The following is a 17,405-nucleotide window of genomic DNA, read 5'->3' as shown; positions in this document are numbered from 1 at the left end:
CTTTTATCTTTTGCATCATTGTGGAAGTTATGTTCTGTCCTTTAATTTCTGGGTGCTTACTTTGGTGGTGGTCCATTGTGATGGGCAGTGTAGAACAGGTTGAAGTATTTCCTATAGAGCTGTTCTTGTTGTGGTAAATTTCCTCAGTGTTTGCATGTCAGTAAAAGATTTGATTTCTCCATCATTTTTAAAGCTTAACTTAGCAGGATATAAAATTCTGAGCTGAATTTTTTTTTCTTTTTGATTTCTTTTTTCTTATTAAGTCATATATACATACATCATGAATACATTTATGACTTTGTGGGATTCAATGTGTTGATTATTTGTACAAATTGGAGTGCTTACATCCTAATAATTAACATAGCTTTCACCTCATTTACTTGATCACAGGGTTAAGACATTCGAGTCCTATACTTGATAGATTTGACTTGTACTCTTGCAATATGCTCCATAGGTGTGGTCTCACCACTAACCCTCCCTCTATCGAACCACCACTCTCCCTTCGCATTCCCCTTCCCTTCCTTCCTTCATTCTGGGCTACAGTTGTGATTCATCTTTCACATGAAAGTGTGAGTGATTATAAATTGGTTTCGTAGTAGTACTGAGTACATTGGATAGTTTTTTCTTTTTTCTTTTTTTTTTCATTCCAGAGATACTTTACTAAGAAGAATATTCCAGAGATACTTTACTAAGAAGAATATTTTCCAGCTCCATCCATGGAAATATAAAAGAGGTAATGTCTCCATCTTTTTTTATGCTGCATATTATTCCATGGTATACATATACCATATATTTTTTAATCCATTCATGGTTGATGGGCACTTGGGCTTCTTCCATGACTTGGCAATTATGAATTGAGTTTCAATGAACAAACTGGTGCAAATATCTTTGTTGCCAAGTGATTTTTGGTCTTTTTGATATACACTTAGTAGAGGAATTGCAGGATCACATGGCAGGTCTACGTTTAGATCCCTGAGTGTTCTCCAAACTTCTTTCCAAAAGGAACATACTAGTTCGCATTCCTACCAGCAGTGCAGAAGTGTTCCCATTTCTCCACATTCATGCCAACATCTGTAGTTTTTGGATTTTGTGATGTGAGCTGCTCTTACTGGACTTAGATGACATCTCATAGTGGTTTTGGTTTGCATTACTCTGATGATTAAAGATGATGAGCATTTTTCACGTGTCTATAGACCATGCACCTGTCTTCTTTAGAGAAGCTTCTTTTCATGTCTCTTGCCCAAAGTGAAATGGGATCATTTGTACTTTTCTTATTAATAAGTTTGAGTTCACTGTGGATTCTGGTTATTAGGGCCTAGGTTATATTAGGAAATACAACTTGCAAAAATTCTCTCCCATTCTGGGGGCTGTCTACTTGCTTTACATACTGTATTCTTGGCAGCGCAGAAGGATTTTAGTTTGATCAGATCCTACTAATGTATTTTTGATGTTGCTTCAATTGCCCAGGGGCAATTGAATCCTCATCAAGTATTCTCCCAGTTCAATTTTTTCAAGAGTTTCCCCTGCACACTCTCCAAGAATTTTTATAGTTTCATGTCTTAAGTTTAAGTCATTTAACTAGTGAATGTCAATTTTTATTAGGGGAGAAAGGTCCAGTTTAAGTCTAGGTCCAGTTTAAGTCTTCTACAGGTCACGAGCTAATTCACCCTGCACCATTTGTTAAATAGGGAATCTTTTCCCCAGTGTATATTTCTGATGGGCTCGTCAAAGATCAAATGTTTATAAGTGCCTGGGTTTATCTCTTGGTTTTCAATTCTGTTCCATGCATGTACCTCACTATTTTTGTGCCAGTAGCATGCTGTTTTGAAAATTATAGATTTATAATACAGACTGAAGTCTGGTTGCATGATTCCTCCTGATTTGTTTTTATTTCTGAGTAATGTCTTTGCTATTCGAGTTCTTTTCTGTTTCCATATAAAGAAAAGTACTAATTTTTCCAGATCTTTAAAGTATGACAGATGGGCTTTAACAGGGATTGCATTAAATCTGTAGATTGCTTTGGGTATTAAAGACATTTTAACAATGTTGATTCTTCCCAGCCACGAGTATGGTATGTTTTTCCATTTGTTAACATCTTCAGCTGTTTCTTTTCTCAGAGTTTCTTAAATCTCTTTATAGAGATCTTTCACATCCTTTCTTAGGTACATTCCCGCATATTTCATCTTCTTTGGCATTATTGTAAAGGGAATAGAGTCCTTGATTGTTTTATCACCTTGACTATTGTTGGTATACATAAAACCTACAGATTTGTGAGTATTGATTTTGTATCCTGAGAGACTGCTGTATTCCTTGATTCCTTCTAGGAGTTTTGTAGTTGAGTCCCTGAGGTTTTCCAGATATACAATCGTATCATCTGCAAAGAGTGACAGTTTGATCTCCTCTGGTCCTATTTGGATCCCCTTGATTGCCTTCTCTTACCTGATTGTGATGGCTAAGACTTTCATTACAATGTTCAAAGGCAGTAAAGACAGTGGTCATCCTTGCCTGGTTCCTGATCTGAGTGAAAATGATTTCAATTTTACTCCATTCAATACGATATTGGCTGTGGGTTTGCTGTAGAAGGCTCTATCAGTTTAAGAAATGTTCCCTCTATACCTATTTTCTTAAGCGTTCTGATCATGAAAGGATGCTAGATATTATCAAAAGCTTTTTCTGCATCATTTGAGAGAATCACGTGGTCTTTGTTTTTTATTGTGTTTATGTGATGTATTATATTTATAGATTTACATATATTTGAACCATCCTTGCACCCTGGGATGAAACCCAGGTGGTCATGAAGTATAATTTGTCTGATGTATTGCTGGACTCTGTTTGCTACATCTTATTGAATATTTTTCCATCAATATTCATTAGAGATATTGGTCTATAACTTTCTTTTCTTGTTGGGTATTTTCCTGGTTTGGGCATCAGGGTGATATTTGCTTCATAGAATGTGTTGGGAATATTTCTTCTTTTTCAATGTTTTGGGAAAAGGTAAGTAATATAGGTACTAGTTCCTCTTAAAAGGTTTGTCAGATTTCTGATGTGAAGCCATCTGGTCCCAGGCTTTTCCTTTTGAGGAGATTTCTTATAGTTGAACTTGTTATAATCTTGTTCAACATTTCCACTTATTTCTGGCTAAATCTAGGAAGGTGGAATGTTTGCGAGTATTGGTCTATTTCCTTCAGAATTTCATACTTCTGAGAATAAAGTTTTTTGTAATATTCATTAAGGATTTTTGAATTTCAGAGGAGTTGGTTGTTATTTGACCTTGATCATTTCTGATTGATAAATTAGGGATTTTACCCTTTTATTTCTGGTTAGGTTAGCCAATGGATTATCTATTTTATTGATCTTTTCACAAAAAATACTTTTTTAATTGATTCATCTGTCATATAATTTTTTTTGTTTTAAATTTCACTTAATTCTGCTCTAATTTTAGTTATTTCTTTTCTTCTTCTAGGTTTGGGGTTGGAATGTTCTTGAGAACATTTCCAGTTGCTTGAGATGTCCCAGTACGTTGTTGACTTACTGTCTTTCCATTTGTTTCAGGAGGGCATGCAAAGCTATGAATTTCCCTCTTAGGACTGGCTTTGCGGTATCCCAGGGGTTCTGGTAATTCGTTTTCTTCCAAAAATTTGGCAATTTCCTTCTTAATCTCATCTATGACCCTGCTATCATTCAGCCTGAGGTTATTTAGTTTCTATGATTTTGTATGAGTATGTACATTTTTGTTGTTACTGAGTTCAACCTTTATTCCATGATGGTCTGAGAAAATATAAGGGATAACTCATATTCTTTAAATTTGCTGAGGTTAGACTTGTGACCTAAGATGAGATCAGAGGATATTCTATAGGCTGATGAGAAGAATGTTAGGATGAAATGTTCTGTATATGTCTGTTAAATCCAATTGTTGAATGTGTAATTTTAAGTCTAAATTTTTGCTTTTCTTAGTTTCTTATTGTAAAATCTATCCAACACTGCCAAAGGGGTGTTAAAATCTCTGACTATTATAGCGCTGGAGGAAATCAAGTTACTTGTGTCTGTTAGAGTCTCTCTTATAAATTGAGGAGCATTCTGGTTGTTTGCATAAATGTTAATAATTTAAATCTCATCATGTTAAGTGTTGCCGTTAATAAATATGAAGTGACCATCCTTATCTTTCCTTACTTTAGTTGGTTTAAAGCCTATTGTATCTGTGAATAAAAGTGCAACACCTGCTTTTTTCTGATTTCCATTTGCCAGAATTATGGATGACCATCCCTTCACCCTGAGTCTATATTTATCTTTTAAGGTAGGAAGAGAGTCTTGTATGCAGCAGATACCTGGCCTGACTTTTGTATCCAGTCAGCCAACCTGTGCCTCTTTAGAGGGCAATTTAAGCCATTCACATTAATTGAGAGTATCAATAAACCTGGTAGTATTTTGGGTATCGAGTTTTTCAAAAGTCCAGTGGGCATTTTTAATCCTTTTGCCACTGTGGAAGTTAGAGTTTGATCAAAAGTTTCTGAGTGAGTTTACTTTGGTCGTAGAGCATTGTTCTTGTCATTGTGGAGGATGGGTCTGAGAATATCCTGTAGAGATGGTTTAGTTATGGCAAATTTCTTCAACATGTGAATGTCATTAAAGTATTTAATTTCTCCATCATAAATGAAACTAAGTTTAGCTGGATACAGGATCCTAGGTTGAAAGTTATTTTGTTTCCTTTTGGAGATTAAAGATCAATGACCATACTCTTCTGGCTTGAAAAGTTTCAGCGGAGTGATCTGCAGTCATTCTAATATTATTCCCCTTGTAGCCTATGGTTTTCTTATGGCTGTCTGCTTGCGGAATTTTCTCCTTCATATTGACTTTGGCAAAGTTAATTATAATGTGTCTAGGAGATGTTTTACTTGGATTTAATTGTGCTGGGGTTCTGAAGCTGTCCGCTATCTGAACTTCAGCATCTCTTGCCATGTTTGGAAGTTCTCCTCTATTATCTCTTGGAGTAGAGCATCTGGGCCTTTCAAAGCAACCTCTTCTCCTTCAGGGATTCCTATAAGACGAATGTTTGCTCTTTTGGAGCGGTTCCACAATTCTCTCATGGAATGGTCCGGTTTTGCTCTCCACTTTTCCTCTTTGAACATTTGAGTGCGTTAAAAAGTTTCGTCTTCAATATCAGAGACCCTTTCTTCTGCCTGCTCCATTTATTACTGACGGATTCTACTGTATTTCTCAGCTCTTTAAGGGCTACAAGTTCTTGCCTCAATGTATGAACATCTTTGGTGATTTTGTGTTTGAATTCATTGAATTCTTGAGACAACTTTTGAATTACTCCTTGAAATTCTAATTCCATCTTTACCTCCATTTTATTAATCTTATTTGCCAAATTCTGAACTCAATTTCTGACATCTCAGCCATTTGTTTATGAATGGGATCATCTGATGTACCTGTTTTGTCATATCTTGGGGGAGTTGATCTACTCTAATTATTCATGTTGCCATAGTTTTTCTGCTGATTCTGTCCTATGATTATTATTCTGTGTTTGGCTAGATGGCCAGGTAAGGTGAAATTGGATTGGGGGCTCCTGGAGTTGTGGTTAACCAGCCCTTTGCCAAGGATCTTGGACTGCTGACCATAGCTTTTTTCCTTACAGCTTTGCAAAGGACTCGTACAGAATTACAGTCTGAGGCTCTGGGGACCTGCTTGGTGTGGTGGATTTAGGTGGCTCTGTCTTGTATCAGCTGGTCTTTGTCCAATCCTAGTGGATCAGTGACTCTGGGTTGAAGTCTCTGCTGTGGAGAAATACAAGCAAGTAAGAAACCCCACCCTCTGTGGGCAACAACTGGAAGAGGAAAATCAACCCTTCCTGCTATCACACAACCAGGGTACCACCCTGGATGATCCTTGGGTGGTTGGCCCAGGGTAAGGGTTTCAAACTAATTGGCCCAGTCAGTACCAATTCTCAAGTTGGACAGTTCAAATCATCTCCAGCAACTAGATAGCAGAGGTCTACTAGATGCTTAAATGTGGCTTGCTCCGGTGCTCAGTAGAGTCAGAAAGGCCCACTCAGTAGCAGAGTTGGACCAGTATCTGGGAGCTGGTATCTCTTTTTCCACCTTGCACCTCTTTCACACCCAGTCACTGGTAACCCCATGGGGCTGTGGTCCTGCTTCCTCCAATAAGCAGATGTGCCAGCATTTTGTGCCTGCTAGAGTCAAAGGAAAGTCATTGCCACCTCGGCCCAGGCACCACCCTCTGCCACCATCTGGCTGGGGGAGCTGAGGCCTGCCTGTCTTGGGTGCTCAATGGCAACTGGGGAGTGTTATACCTGAGATTAGTCCAAGCCTGAGGATAACAAGTCAGCAAATGATTTTCTCCCTCTGCCACTGCTCCTTTACCCCAGCTCCTCTGCAGCACTGGTATCCCTATAGGGCGTGGTCTGGCTTCCTCTGTCAGTCCCCACAGTTGAGTAGGTGTCTCTCCAAGATTAGACCTTAGAGGGATCATTCTACTTTTGCTGAATGTTCATGGGAGGTGTTCCTGCGCAGCTCCCAGGCAGCTCCCATTGCCAGGGAGGCAGCTGTAGTGGTAGCTATGGGAGCATGAGGCCCATGGCTCCAGCAGCAGGGCAGGCAGCGCAGTTCTGGCATGGCCAGGCACATGGCCCTCGACTCTGGCAGGATGGACATGTGGTGGCCCCAGCAGGGCAGGGTGTATGTGAGTGGCTCTGGCAGGGTTGGGATCAGGGTGCGAGGCTCCAGCAGGTTAGAGCGCAGGACTCTCAGTTCCAGCAGGGCAGGGTGTGTGGCTCACAAGTCTCCTTTTGCAGATGATTCGCACTTTTGCAAATCCAAGCCTGACAGCCTCCCTGCCTTTGTCTGCATTACTGCTGGGCTCCCTGTTACAGTGCAGCTTTCTTACCACAGCCCTTGCAGTTCCTGGACCTGGCAATGAACCATAGACGTTCTGGTCTCTGCAGGGGTTAGTCTTCTGGGCCATCAGGTGAGGGAGGAAGGGTGGACTGGAAATCAAAAATGGCACGGAAAACATTAGTTCAACTTTCATGCATGGCAAGAGAATGCTCAGGGTCACAACAGGGTCCCTTTGGAGGAGTAGTCCCCACTTTCTGCATCTCTCTCAATCGGGCGAGACAAGAGGTCCTCAGTTCACCACTCACCTGTAGAAAACCTACAACGAGCAAAAAAAAAAAAAAAAAAAAAAATCTCGGGGAAGGGGATGAACACTTTTACTTTGGGATTAGATTTGTACCGGAAATTTGCTTTCTTGGAGTCTCAGCTTACCTCAGAAGAGGTGACATGCAGTTATCACTCTTCTCTCTCAGCTCGGCTCCCAGTCTGCAGATTTATTGTGTACTTTTTGGTCATTATCCTTCCCTCTGGATGACAGCTTCTGTCAAAAGCTGGCTCCAATTGGCCATCTTGCTCCTCCTCCAACCAGAAAATTATATTTAAACTAAAGAAATGGAAATAGAAAAGGAAGAAAAAATCTATAAAGAAAATTTTGAAATAGGGTTTTCCCTGCACTCTCTTCTAGTATTTTTACAGTTTCATGTCTTGGGTTTGAATCTTTAATCCAGTGAGAGTCTATCTTGATTAATGGTGAAAGGTGTGGGTCCAGTTTCAGTCTTCTACAGATTGCCAGCCAGTTCACCCAGCACCATTTGTTAAATAGGGAATCTTTTCCCCACTGAATGTTTTTAATTGGCTTGTCAAAGATTAAATAACGGTAATTAGCTGGATTCATCTCTTCCATTCTTGAGACACTTTACCAAGAAGAATATGTTCCAGCTCTATCCATGTAAACATGAAAGAGGTAAAGTCTCCATCTTTCTTTAAGGCTGCATAATATTCCATGGTGTACATATACCACAATTTATTAATTCATTCGTGGATCAATGGGCACTTGGGCTTTTTCCATGACTTAGCAATTATGAATAGGGCTGCAATAAATATTCTGATACAAATATCTTTGTTATGATGTGATTTTTGGTCTTCTGGTTGTATGCCCAGTAGAGGGAATACGGGATTGAATGGCAGTTCTATTTTTAGATCTCTAAGTGTTCTCCATATCTCTTTCCAAAAGGAATGTATTAATTTGCATTCCCACCAGCCGTGCAAAAGTGTTCCCTTTTCTCCACATCCGCACCAACATCTCTGGTCTTGGGATTTTGTGATATAGGCTAGTCTCACTGGAGTTAGATGATATCTCAAAGTAGTTTTGATTTGCATTTCTCTGATGATTAAAGATGATGAGCATTTTTTCATATGTCTGAAGGCTGCGCGCCTGTCTTCTTCAAAGAAGTTTCTCTTCAAATCCCTTGCCCATCCTGCGATGGGATCCCTTGTTCTATTCTTGCTAATGCGTTTGAGTTCTCTGTGGATTCTGGTTATTAAACCTTTGTCAGAGACATAACCTGCAAATATCTTCTCCCATTCTGAGGGCTGTTTGCTTGCTTTACTTACTGTGTTCTTGGCTGTGCAGAAGCTTTTTAGTTTGATCAAGTCCCAGTAGTGTATTTTTGAAGCTGGGAATGCAAATTAATACATTCCTTTTGGAAAGAGATATGGAGAACACTTAGAGATCTAAAAATAGATCTGCCATTCAATCCTGTATTCCCTCTACTGGGAATATACCCAGAAGACCAAAGATCACATCATAACAAAGATATTTGTATCAGAATATTTATTGCAGCCCTATTCATAATTGCTAAGTCATGGAAAAAGCCCAAGTGCCCATCGATCCACGAATGGATTAATAAATTGTGGCATATGTACACCATGGAATATTATGCAGCCTTAAAGAAAGATGGAGACTTTACCTCTTTCATGTTTACATGGATGGAGCTGGAACATATTCTTCTTGGTAAAGTGTCTCAGGAATGGAAGAAAAAGTACCCAATGTACTCACCCTTATTATGAAAGTAATGTAGGACCTTCACATGAAAGCTATAACCCAGTTACAACCTAAGAATAGGGAGAAGGGGGAAAGGGAGGGGAGGGAGGGGATAGGTAGATGGAGGGAGGGGGATTAATGGGATTGCACCTGCGGTGCATCTTACAAGGATATATGTGAATCTTAGTAAATGTGGAATGTAAAGTTCTTAGCAAAATAACTAAGAAAATGCCAGGAAAGCTATGTTAACTAGTGTGATGGAAATGTGTCAAACAGTCTATGAACCAAGTGTATGGTGTCCCATGATCATACTAATGTACACAGCTATGATTTAATAAAAAAAAATAATAATAAAAGAAAACTAGCCTTTAAACAAGAAAGAAAGAAAATTTTGAAATAAATAAAAGCAATATATAGTATATATATCTTGTTGAATATTGTCTGGGCAGCAGGTGATCCTCTGGGGTATGAGATGTTAATCACAATGCTGATACAGCTGTACAAGATGGAGACTGGAGGCTTCTGATTTCTCAAACCTTGCAGTGTTGAGAACCTAAATCTCTCCTCAGCCCACTGGAGAGACACTTCACACTGTTAATCTTGGCTAAGAAGAAGCTTTCCCTGGAAAGCACTTGTCACTAGGATCTCTCCTGAAGTGGCTTCCCACTTATCTATTGCCCCCAAACTTGTCTCACTCAATTCCCCTGAGGGCCAAGGCTGTAAGGCAGTCCTGTTACTGTGAAACACTGAAATCTCCGCTTTTCCCCAGCATTTCAGTCCCTGTCTTTGAGCTTCTCAGTCACTAGATTACTCTCCCAAGGTCTCTCTGCCTGATCCTCACTGTGTGACCCTGAGGGCAGAGCCTGCAGGGGCAGTTCTCCCACAGTGGCTGCACTGGTGTCCCACTGCTGAGCACTTTTAGCTACATTCTGGCTCAGCGGCTCAGTCCGGGGCCCTAGACAATGCTTAAAGTCATCCTCACTCTTGTCCTATTTCTCCCAAGATAGTTCAACCACGTGCCCAAGTCCAAAACGACAAAACAGATTCCAGGTAAGGGCTTTCCTATCTGCAATCTCACTGCTGCTATAGTTACAGTGGTGGGTGGTCTCCGACTGAATGAACACATGCAACCACTTGTCAGTTATCCACTGATTTTGTCCTCCTTGTGGGGTCCAGAAGTCTGTCGCTGTCTCCCTGTGTCCCCAGAGGGATGTCTCTGGGCAGATCACACCAGCCAGAGATGCCTAGAGTCTTCTATCCCCAATCTCACCACACCCGGTTGCAAAGAAGCCGTTACTCGGCCACTGTCTCACTCCTCCCTTTCTCGCAATATTTAGTTATTGAGAGTGAGAAGTCCAAGGTCAAGGGGCCCCATCTGGTGAGGACCTTCTTGCTTGGGGGGGGGTACTCTCTGCAGAGTGCTGAGTCAGTGCAGGATACCACACAGCGAGGAGGCTGGGTGTGCTAGCTCAGATCTCTCTTTGTTCTGTTCTTGTCGGAAAGGAAATTATTATTTCATTGAAGGTAGTCAACACTTTGATACTTACACCATTGTCAGGAAGAGGTTTTTTGTTTTTCATTGTGGTGGTGTTTTGTTGTTATTAATATTATTTTTCTTTCTCCTGCCCCTGGATTTCTGATTGCCACCTTACAGTTTCACCTTCTGTCTTTCTCAATTCCATCTTTTCCTCTCTCTGCTGCTGCTGCTGCTGCTGCTATCTCTCTCTCACCCTCCCTCTTTCCTACATCCTTTCAGTCTTTCAGCTGTCTTTTCACTCCATTCTTCTCCCTTCCATCCTTTCTCCTCCTATATTCTAAGTCAGGATATCTTTCATCCCTTTTCTCTCCCTCACATGCCAATGTTTCCCCATTACCAGGGATGCGGGAAACCACACATGTGGGAAGACAATGAGTATATACATTTATCCACTGATCTTTCTATCAAGTCATTTCATCCTTTCCATTCCGTTTTTCAATACACTCATTCTTTCATTCCTCTAACAAATGCCGTGAACCAGAATGGTGAAGGGGAGTGAACAAGAGTAGAATGGGTGGGGAATGAGGAAAATACAGCACAAGAGATGACACAGAGACAAAGGATGGGATTGGGAGGACTGACTGAACAGATGGCTGCAGCCAGCACCAAAGCACAAAATCAGCTTTATTTTATAGTATCTGTACAGGGTAGTCTGGGGGAAGTAGCATAGACAATATGGGGAAATAGCATAAACAAAAGACATATTTTTGGTCTTACAGTACAATTGAAAAATATAAATGACTTTAATAAAGAAAAATCATCTTGTTAATGGTTTCTACTCAACTTCGTTGACATATGACAATGAGTGAAAAGGAAAGATCAGAAGGATCTCTGCATAGTTAACAAAATAAAGGAAGAACTATGTGACTCAATGGTTTCTATTCAACTTTGTTAGCATATGACAAGGATAAAGAAGGGAGAGATCTCAAGGATATCTGCATAGTTAATTAGACAAAGAAAGGGCTACATGACTTCTGGCAGAGGGAGCATGAAGAAAGAAATGTGGTTGTTTTGGGAACGGAGAAGAAACAGTTGGGGGTTCATTCCCTGAATGTTCCCCAAGCTGTGGGGCCCCTGCCACCTCATGGCCTGTTCTCCACAAACAAACATATTTGAAAGTCTAATATGTAACAGGCACTAGACAAGTCCCTCAAAATATACAGAAGAGAACAAAACAAACAATATTAATGTTTACTATATGTCTTGCACTGGAGTAGGGAGACAGATGTTTCAAAAAAGATCCCTCTAAAAGATATTTATCAATATGACACATACTGATAAGTGCTATAGTGGAAGTTTTCATGGAGCTAAGAGAAAGTAAGAGAGCATGAATAATTTAAATTGGGAATAAAGTGGTTTGTGGTCAGAAAAGGACTTCACGAAAAAGTGATATTTAAGCAGGGCCTCAAAAATAAGGATGAGGTAGATAGATAAATAGGCGAGAGGTTACCAGTTCCAGCCTATTGGGAGCAGCACTAAAAAGTCCTAAGGAAGTAACAAACATGGTTCCTACAGGAACCTAAGAGAAGGTCAAAACAGTTCAAGCAGAGGAAGGGTAAAGGTACTTCAGGGTCAGAGGGTTGAGAAATACCTTCTTTCCAGCTCATACTGTTAGAGGATATGCAAGAAGGGTGAGGTCTAGGAGAACAGGTCTTCTCAAGGACACCACGAGGATATACCTGCAGGATCCTCTCCACAATGACTCAGCTCTTGGGAATTTGTAAACTTAACTTCCTGGAACTTGGAAATTTCCAAGTTCTGTGAGATCCTATAGTTCTGTAGGGGCTGGAATAACATCTCCCACTTGATTCAAACTGTTCAATGAGAAGGGTATCTGTGGGGTGCAACTTTTTGACTATCGATAAAAAGGGAAAGACCAAGCCAGCTGGGGAGTGCGGCCATTTGTAATTCTTCTATGCCATAAGCTCCTGGCTAGTGAATAAAGCCCTTCCTCTTATAAAGGTGGTGTTTGGGTGCTCTTTCTCTCCGTTGGGCCTCATCTTCTTGCAACAATACCACTGTTCTTACCATTCTTTGAGGCAAGGACCCTCTCTTGTCATTCTTTTATTTGATCCTTTTTGTTTGCATTCTCCACTCCCATTCTATGCCTCTCATCTAAATTCATAAGTCTAGTGTTTTGATATGTATCAAATTATTTATGCGATAAAAATGTGTACTGAGTGACTGTGTTCTTTATGTAAGATTATTTTAGATCTATTTTATGTAGTAAACAATTTACACGTATCATATATATTACATACGTAATTCCATCCTATTTCTTCTTTATGGGTTTATTATGGCAAAATATTCATTCAATAAGTTACAAATATTTCAAGTGCACAATCTGATGAAGTTTTACATACATATATATCTGGGAAACAATGACCATAGTGATGATAATGAACATGTCTGTGATATCTATGATCTTTACTTTTATGTGTTAACTTAACACCCAGAATATCCCTTGACTTTAAAGTAAAGGTTATCCTTGATAATCTGGGTATACTTCATCCAATCATTTGAATGGCCTAAAAAGGAAAACTGAAGTTTCCCTGGAAAAGAAAAAAACAGGGAAACCTCATCAGCTCCTGCCTGAGAGTTTGCATCTGCCTTTCATTACCACCTGTCCTAGAAGTTTCAGAATTCTCTAGCCAGTCCATACAACTTTCTAAGCCAATTCCTAGCAATAGGTCTGTGTGTATGCTTATTTACTAATATATTAATTTATATTCATATGTGTGTGTGTTTATGTATAGAGAGACAGTACTTGTAGACTGGTTCTGTCTTTCAGACAGGACCCTGATTGATACAATATCCATCCCAACCCAAAGTATCTTTGTGCCCTTTTGAAACCCATTTTGTCATCTCCTTTTGAAACCTATTGCCAGGCAATGCTGTTTGTATAGATATAAAATTTTTCTCAGTATACTTTGTGTGTGTGTGTGTGTGTGTGTGTATCTTCTTTCAGGCAACATATATTCAGATTTATTCATGTCTCCATACATATAAATATATTCCTTTTAATGCTGAATAATATTTCATTGTATGGATATACCACTATTTGATTATCCATCCTCATGTTGAGAGATATTTGTCTTTTCCATGTTTATGGTGTTTGGCTATTCATATACAAGTCTTTATACCCACAGGCCTCAAGAGGTCATCACTCTTTGCATGCATGGGAGGAAACTACTAGAGGTTGGGAAAGAACCACCAGAGACAAAGAAGTACAATAATTACCAGAGCTCCTACAAAGCTGGGCTACTTCACATACACAATGAACTAAATAGAAAAAAATGTTTTAATAAACAGGGCACCAAGTAGAATACTCCAAAGAGTACTATCAAGTTGCTGAGGCCAAATGAGGAGTAGAATAAATTATGCTATTGTTCATCCCACTAAAGCTGAAAAGTAAACTTGAAATAAACTGTTTCCAAGTAACTTAACTCCCTTCCAAAATGAAGATTAAATATGTTTATAGGAATACAAAAATATTCAGCAGCCAACAAAATAAAATTCACAGAGTTTGGCAAGCAAACAGGCAACTCGGATGCATATGAAATAGAAAAATCAAACCATTGAAAACTAATCCAGAAATAACACAGATGTTTAGAGTAATTCAGTGAGAACATAAGCATAGTTACAATAAATATATTGCATACATTCATAAAAGTAAAGAAAGACATGAATGGTTTAATGAGAGACATACAATATATACAAAACACCTAAATAAAACTGGAGGTTAAAAATACAATGTCTGCTATAAAAAATATACTGGACGAGATTAACAGTTGATTAGACATGCCAAAAGAAGAGATATCAACTTGAATTTATTGCAGCAAAACCTATTTAAAGTGAAATACATGGAAAACTTAGACACAAGTTTTCTTATGGTGAAATTACAAGAAAGGCACAATTTACCTGAGCTCATTCAAGAAGCTATAAATAAAATGAATGCCATCTTATCTATTAAAATAATAAAATAAGCCGTTAAAATGGTTCCCATAGAGAAAACTCCAGATCCAGAGGATTTCAGTGGTGTATTCTCACAAATATTTAATAAGTAAGTAACACCTATTCCATACAAACTCTTTCATTAATTTGAAGAACAAGAAATATTTCCCATTTACTTCTTGGATACAGCAGTACTATGTCAAAACCAAAAGAAGATAATACAAGAAAATACAACAGGAATATCCACTTACAAAATATTGATGTGAAGGCAAGCTGGCTTCACTCTCCACCATAAAAATAAAAACAAATATACAGCAGCAAAATTATTACCAATAATATCCCATAACTTAAATATGAACATGAGATAGCTCCAAGAGCCAAAAAGAAGTCAAAAAACTTGAAGCACATGGTAAAGGGATGAGGCTTTCATTCCCTAATTCTAATCTACCTGGCATCAAGAGAGTAGAAACTATCCCACCAACTTATGGTTTCTACACTGGAAAAAAATGAGATAGAGTTGGAAAATCTGCTTCCCCACTATTTTGGGTTCACCAGCCTGAGAACTGTCCTTATCTCAATCTATGGAAAGCATCAAACATCATGAATGCCTGAAGGGAGACATATAAGGGAGCAGGTAGGACTACCATTTCCTAGCCCTGAAAACTCTGCTTTGTAATGTAGTCAAAGGAGAGAGAATGATCCGTTTTTGTTCTCCAGTTTTTTTCTCTTTGAGCATTTGGGAGCACTCAAAAGCTTCGTTTTCAATGTCAGAGATCCTTTGTTCTGCCTGCTCCATTCTGTTACTGAGGGATTCTACTGTGCTTCTCAGATCTTTGAGGGCTGCAAGTTCTGGCCTCTATGTGTCAAAATCTTTGGTGATTTTGTCTTTGAATTTGTTGAATTTTTGAGACATCTTTGAATTGCTTCTTGAAATTCTAATTCCATCTTTACCTCCATTCTGTTGATCTTATTTGCTATCCGAATTCTGGACTCAATTTCTGACATCTCAATCATTTGTTTATGAATTGTATCTTGTGCTGTGCCTGCCATACAGTTTTAGTTGTCTCCCCCAACTCCTTGGGGGAGTTGATCTACTGTGATTGTTCATGTTTCCAGAGTGTTTCTGCTGATTCCATCTCATGATTGTTTTTCACCATTGGCTAGATGGGCAGGTAAGGTGAAATTGGATTGGGAGTTCCTGGAGTTGTAGTTAACCAGCCCTTTGTCAAGGATCTGGGACTGGTGACTGCAGCTTTTTCCCCCTATAGCTTTGCAAAGGATCTGTACAGTATTACAGTCTGAGGCTAAGGAAACCTGCTTGGTGTGATCGGGTTAAGTGGCTCTGTCTTGTATTCAGTTGGTTCTTGTCTGATCCTAGTAGATCAGTGACTCTGGTGAATTCTTAGCTGTGGAGAAATACAAGCAACTAAGATAGCCCACCCCACCTTGGACAACAACTGGAAGAGGACAATCAACCCTTCCCATTACCACACAACCAGGGTACCACCTGAGAGGGTCCTTGGGTAATTGGCCCAGGTTAGGAGTTCCAAACCAATTGACCCAGTCAGTACAAACTCTCAAGTGGAAGAGTTCAAAAGGTCTCCAGCCACTAGATGGCAGAGGTCCAGGAGCTGCTCAAATTTGGCTCTCTCTGGTTCTCTGTGGAATCAAAAATGCCCACCTGGTAGCAAAGTTGGACCCTGGGGGTGGATGCTGAGTCTCTTTCTCCATTTTGTCCGTTTTTCACACCCAGTCACTGGTGACCCCACAGGGCTGAGGTCCTGCTCCCTGCAATAAGCAGATGCATTGGGGCTTTGCTCCTGTCAGAGTCAAAGGAAGGTCAATGCCCCCACAACCCAGCCACTACCCTCTGCTACCAGCCACCTGGGGGACCTGAGGCCTGCCTGTCTAAAGTGCTCAATAGCCACTGACGAGTGTTCCACTTGGCCTTAGTCTAATCCTGAGGGTAACAAGTCAGCAAATTCTTTTCTCCCTCAGCCCCCGTGCCTTTGCCACTGCTGCTTTGCAACATCAGTATCCATATAGAGCTAGTTCTGGTTTCCTCTGGCAGTACTCAGTGTTGGAGAGGTGTCTCTCCAAGATTAGACCCTGGGGGTATTGCTCTATTTTTGCTGGATCTTTGTGACACCGTGCAACTCACAGGCGACTGCCACAGCCAGGGAGTTCTGGCTGTAGGAGAAGTTCCGGGAGTGCAGGGTACATGGATCCAGCAGCAGGGTGGGGGGGGGGTGCTGCACATGGTTCTGGCATTGCCTGGTGACTTCAGCAAGAAGAGCACTCAGTTCATGACTCTGGCTGGGTGGAGCGGGGTGCAGAAGCAGGATGGGTGGGACCCACAGCTCTAGCAGTCTCTGGCTGGGTGGAGGGTGGGGCGCTTGGTCAGGCAAGTAGGAGGGTGCTGCTCATGAACTTCCTCCCACAGTCTCTGCAGGGGTTAGGCTTCTGGTTTGTCAGACAAAGTGGGAAGGATGGACTGGAATTTCAGAATGGCACGGAAAATATTAGTTCAATTTTTCTGCCTGGCAAGAGAGTGCACGGGGTCACAACAGGGTCCCTCTGGGGAAGTAGACCCCACTTCCTACAGGTTTCACCTGTGGGGTTAGACAAGAGGTACTCAGTTCACTGCTCATCTGTAGAAAACCTGCAGGAGCAAATGAAGAGAAAAAGAAAAACAAACAGAAAAACACAACTTTCTTGGGGGAGGGGATGGACACTTTTTCTTTGGGACGAGTTTTGTACCTGAAGTTTGCTTTCTTGGAGTCGCAGTTTGCCTCAGCAGAGGTGACCTGCAGTTATCACGCTTCTCTCTTATCGGGGCTCCCAGTCTTCAGCTTAATTGGGTATTTTCTAGACATTATCCTTCCCTCTGGAAGGGAGCTTCTGTCGGAGGCCAGCTCCAGTCTGCCATCTTGCTCTTCATGTTATCTATCTCTTTAGAGAATTTTTCATTCAAATGTAGAGTTATTTGGGGGTTAATTTCTGTTGCTTTTCAACTTTA

This window comes from Nycticebus coucang, chromosome X, assembly GCF_027406575.1.
Source record: "Nycticebus coucang isolate mNycCou1 chromosome X, mNycCou1.pri, whole genome shotgun sequence".
Lineage (NCBI taxonomy): Eukaryota > Metazoa > Chordata > Mammalia > Primates > Lorisidae > Nycticebus > Nycticebus coucang.
The sequence above is the reverse complement of the archived record's forward strand: the minus strand, read 5'-3'. Positions refer to the sequence as shown.